We start from the raw sequence: 5,374 nt of genomic DNA on the forward strand, positions 1-5,374 counted from the left end.
TGTGTGTGTGTGTGTGTGTGTGTGTGTGTGTGTGTGTGTGTCATTTGAAGATAAAATACCATTTTAGGAAGACGGCATTGTTTTGAATGCAGAGTTTTGTAGAGTTCTGAGAATATAAGGTATGCTTTCAGAAATTGTAAACAATGGAGAAGAACTGTAAAAACTCATTACGACCGCTCAGTCTTGCCAGACCTTCCTCCACAGTGCTGCGGAGGAGGGTCTGGCTAGTACACACAGCATTTCTGGTTGTGAGAACAACATTCTCTGGTTTATTGGCATTTTTTTAAACCAATCACAATCATCTTGGGCGGCCGAACGGAGCAACAGTGCCTCTACAAAATAGCCTCTGGAAGGAACTTGCTTTGGTAGAAAGGTGCACGTTCAAAAGTTGTTTTAGTTGTGCAACGAAAAACTCAGATTGGACAGATAGTGTAGCTGTCCTGATTTACCCTGCAGAGATCTGAGGAGCAGTTTACCATGGTCCTCATGAATCCACCGGAGTTTAAAATGCCAACTCAAAAAAGCGGAAGGTGATAGACATCCGGACAAAATGACAGACATCCAACGGCTCTCCATCCTCGTGCAATTCAGGCACTGCAGAAAAAAAAGAAGGCCTTTAACTTATTTTAGGATGCATTGTATCTTTACTTTCCACAGTTAAAAGGTTGTCTGGGATGGCAGCACCTGTGTGTTTTTTGGTCATGAAATTCAGCCTGGACCCGGAGTATGAACTGAATCCTGAAAAATGTCTTTGCCTTTTTCCAGACCTTCAGGGGGTTTCATTAGCAAAAACCAACACACAAAGGAAGCAAGTCCAGTCACATGCAATGAATTCATCAACACCCCATGTTTTTAACACCCCTGCCACTTTGAACACAAGGCATCGACCCAATCTAATAGAATATGATGGAGCCAGGGATGATCCTTTAAAGATGTCAGCAGTAAGAGACAGAAAGAAAAGAGGCTGAGGTTTAGAGAAGAGGCCTTAAACTGGCACTCCGCTGAAATGAAATGTCGCCTCTTTGTTCCTTAGCCGCAGGTGCTAATTGGGCCTAGCGGCGGGGAGGAAAGCTGCTGCTGGGCTCCTGTCTGTTGCACCTGTTGAGTCATTGTTTTTCACATTGATCAGACAGGAAGTTGGAGTTAGAAGGCTTAAGCCTCAGTGGGTGCGTGGCAGAAACGTTGTTCAATTTCCTTTTAGAGCTCCACGGCTGGAGGTGGAAATACCAATGCTGGTCAGTGGTCGATTGCATTTGACCATTGATTAGCTCGCACTAAAGGACATATGGATCATAAAGAGTTGCTTTTTGGGGCTTTTTCACATTCTTAATTCCTAAATCACAGTCCTTCTTGCATTTCCTAAGCATTGCATAATGTCGCTCACACAGGATATGACATACTGCTACTGTATGTATTATGAATTAGTGATGCAATGGCAAGGTTCTTTAAAGTAGATGTTCAATATGTTTCCACCTGTACTGGCAACACATTCTCACTCCCTTTGCGTAAAATACGGACGCTTGGTCAGGTGCCGTTGCCGTTGTTATTGACGCCAAAAGTCTCCTTTAGCGTCCTATCTAAACATGCTTTATGTGATCGCGCTTGGTCGGGACTTTTGGTGTCACTTTTGACACAGTTAGGATGAGGAAAAGGTCCTGGGTGGGCTTATAACAAGGTATGTTTCCATGACACGCAGGACAAGAACGGTACAGTTGGGTTTGAGAAAAGAAGAATGGTACAGTTGGGTTTAGGAAACGTGACAAGCGGGACACAAACCCCAGTCTTCTGGGTGAAAGTCCTGCGTTGTTCCCATCCACCACCCCAACCAACCTCCCAAAGGGATTTTCAGGCTACATACTAATTTCTTCTGTTGTTGCTCTTAACGCTACGTCATCTTCAAGCACCATGTAGCTGCTGCTCTCCCCAGAGTGTTCTACAAACACGCTGAAGGGTGCTTTTTGCGTTGTATCTGACGCTGACAGCCACTGCTCAAGTACTGGCAAATATTGATGATTTTACTACAGCTGCAGGTGATAAACAAGTAGACAAAAACAGATGACGCTCTTCAAAGTTGGTACTCGCAAATGCCAAGATATTATGCAATTATATTTAGGCATTTGCTAATGTTAATGGATCCTCACCTGATTAGAGACCTTGGCGCAAAAACACATCTAATATGACGGCTTCTTCACACCAAAACCATGTGTTATGTGCAATTTCTGCAGTTGAGGCTGAAATGCGCAACAAATCAAATTTAACACTGGATGCAAAAGAGCAAATAAACTTCACAGCTGAACCAGAGAACTGGGGTGTTCAGTTGTAACTCAACCATACAGTATCTTAATTGTTTTCAGTCACAAAAAAAGTTACCAAACTTCTTGTGATGAGAATAGGTCATAAAACAATCTCGGGTGTGTAATGATTATCCGCTTACAGCTCAACCGTACACACGATACTTTTAGGATTGACCTCTATTGATATTTGTAACTAAACTTGAATTAAAACAAACTGAACTTACAGAATTCTTCATTCATTCCTTCTGAAATGTGCATACCACTGGTTCAAAGTTTTCATCATTTTGACTTCTTTCAAGTAATTTTTCTTTTTTATTTCTTGTAGTGTTAGTGCAAAAAGCAGCTTCTTTTTATATAAAACTAAACTGAGGAATACAACTGTGTAGATGAGAATGTATTTAAGATAAAGACTAAATGTCAAAACTTGGTTGGAGTCTCCAAGGTCTTCTGTTGGCTACAGACTCCAATTTCAAACAGCTTGTTAGAATTTTCAAGCAGCAGGTGAACACTGGCAGTTCAGAGTGTTAATTGATGACATTTGATCACGCCCTCTGGCGATTAACAAAACTGAGCACATGTCAGGAGTCACAACTGATCAGATTTAGTTAGTATTTCTATTTTTAAGCTCCATGATCTGAACACATTATTGTATTGTGATATATTGTGACATATGATAGGCTATCTTGAATTTTAGTTTTATTTCTTTGAAGCATGCAGAAATTCTGTAAAACTGCCTGGTTGGAAACATGTGTATACATGCATGCACACATGTACACATATCAAACACACACAAACACACACACACACACACACACACATATGCATGCTGTACACAAACATGGCTTAAGGCTTAGGACCCTGATTCCACAGACTCTGGAGTGTGATGCTAATGATGGAAATTAATGGAGCCTGACAGCACAATCTGCTGCCCATTGTCTCCCAATAAACAGCTTTGCAGTCCACATGAGCCACAAAAAAGATGAGAGGTTTAAGCTGAGACAGTGAGAGCAGGAGACAGGCAGGGTGGAGGGTCAGACCTCAGGGAACAGCGCTGATCCTGAAGTGGGGATTAGCTCAATTAGAGAGGGACAGTCTGATCAAGATGCAGGGTTTGATGGTGCTACCTAGTGTGTGTGTGTGTGTGTGTGTGTGTGTGTGTGTGTGTCATGAGAGAAGTCTCCATCATGAGAGCCGACTGTTGCCATTATTTGTTGCTGTGTCTGAGGCAGCTGGTGCAAACAATTGTCAAGATGATGCCTTTTGCTTTTCTGTGACCTTCTGCCGCGATATCCATTTATCGTCATACACTTCAATGCTAATTAATCTCCAACATGTTTTATCGTCCAAATGATAACAGATCCATGAATATTTTAATGTGCTTCAAGTCAGTTTGTTACAGGACAGTTTTATTACTAAAAAAGCAACATTTTTTGTTCAATTTTCATTTTGCTGAGCGTAGTTCTTATTTTGTCACTAATAAGATAGTTCACTTCAAGTTTTTAGCATGTTAAAGACATTCACTATTTTTTTATATTTACGATCAGTGTGTGTATGCTTAATTTAGCTCCAGTGAAGTGTCAGAACAACCAGATACATAATATACACAAGGCTCATCATTTTTTTTTTTTTTTTTACAGATTTTTACTGACAAATACAGATTTTCTTAAAGGAATAGATCAGATCACCTGGAGGTCCACATGCACCAACAATGTATTTGTTTCCTCTTCTAAAAAGACAGAGATTGGTAGTTTACAGTAAGTAAGGTTCCTCTTTTAATGAACACAGTTTAAAAGGTTTTCTGTTTTAGAAAGTAATCAGAGTCCTTATAAGTAAGCAATTAAAAAAGAAAGAACTAGTTAAACTAGAGTGGATGCAAATTGTAATACATTAGATTTCCACACAAAGTGTTTTAAGCAGATTTTTAGCCATTTTTAATATTTAATATATTATAACGCACTTTTTGTTGTACAACAAATCAAAATATTATTTTATGATTTAAATAATGTACAGTGTATTTTGGACTCAATTTAAAAGAACCTCAATGGGGGAAGAAGAAAATCGGGTTTATGTTAGTTTGAGGGGTTAAAAGAAAAGGATCTTACCAGCTGCCAGAGCCTCTGGTCAGCTGTGACAAAAAGTGGTACAATAAAGTAACTCCACAGTAGGACAGAGGCTCAGAGTCTTCCTCAGACTTGGCTTTGTTGCAGGCTCAGACTTGAGGCTCAGACCTTTACAATATGTTCGAGGCGAAGCAGGGTATCAGTGGTGCTCAGAGGAGCTTTCCTGCTCAAAGAGCTGAAACCTGGCAGCAATGAGACCTGCTTTTCCTCCTCTGAGGAACAATGGGCTCATTAAAGGAGCAAACAGATTATCACGGTTTTTCAATAGAGGCTTCTAAAAAAAAAAGAGTCTGGGGGACCAGGCAGCTCCCAGCAGGTAGAGATAAGACTGCACTTGCACATCTGGCCGACCTGCTGCTATGCGTCTGTCACTCTATAATTGTATCAGTTACTCGTCTCAGTTTAGTTCGGTCCCCTCATTTGTGCATTTAGGTATTTGGATAGACTTAATTTTTAATTTAGGAATCACAATCATGATAAGTATGAATCCTGGCTTGAAAGAAACTGTTTTTTTAAGATGAGAGAAAATGCTCTGAATAAGAAGGCATGGATGTCACAGACAAATGTGAGGTGACATGTTCGTGAAGGATTATTTCCTTGTGATGACCAACTAAATGGCAGATTATTGCTTACTGTGATTAAATTGCGTAATGTTTTGTACTTCTATTTTTTAGAAGAAGAATCTAAGCCTTCGTACATCATCTGCAGCTATGCCGACTGTGCAGAGTATGGGAAGAGTGAAAAGGAAAGAACCATCGAATTAGTGCTGCCGTGCCGGTGCACTGTTCTGTGGAGGATCTTGGTTTAGTTAGAAGTTAGAATGTCTAAAGCCTGTGTAACACACTGTGGGTCTGCGCCACAAATGTGTGAACACTGCACTGTATGATGCAGACACCCAGTGTAGTTATAAACAGAGCCACTGTCACATCTTCTCTTTGTTATATGTATATATATATATAT

This window comes from Etheostoma spectabile, chromosome 1 (assembly GCF_008692095.1).
Source record: "Etheostoma spectabile isolate EspeVRDwgs_2016 chromosome 1, UIUC_Espe_1.0, whole genome shotgun sequence".
Taxonomy (NCBI): domain Eukaryota; kingdom Metazoa; phylum Chordata; class Actinopteri; order Perciformes; family Percidae; genus Etheostoma; species Etheostoma spectabile.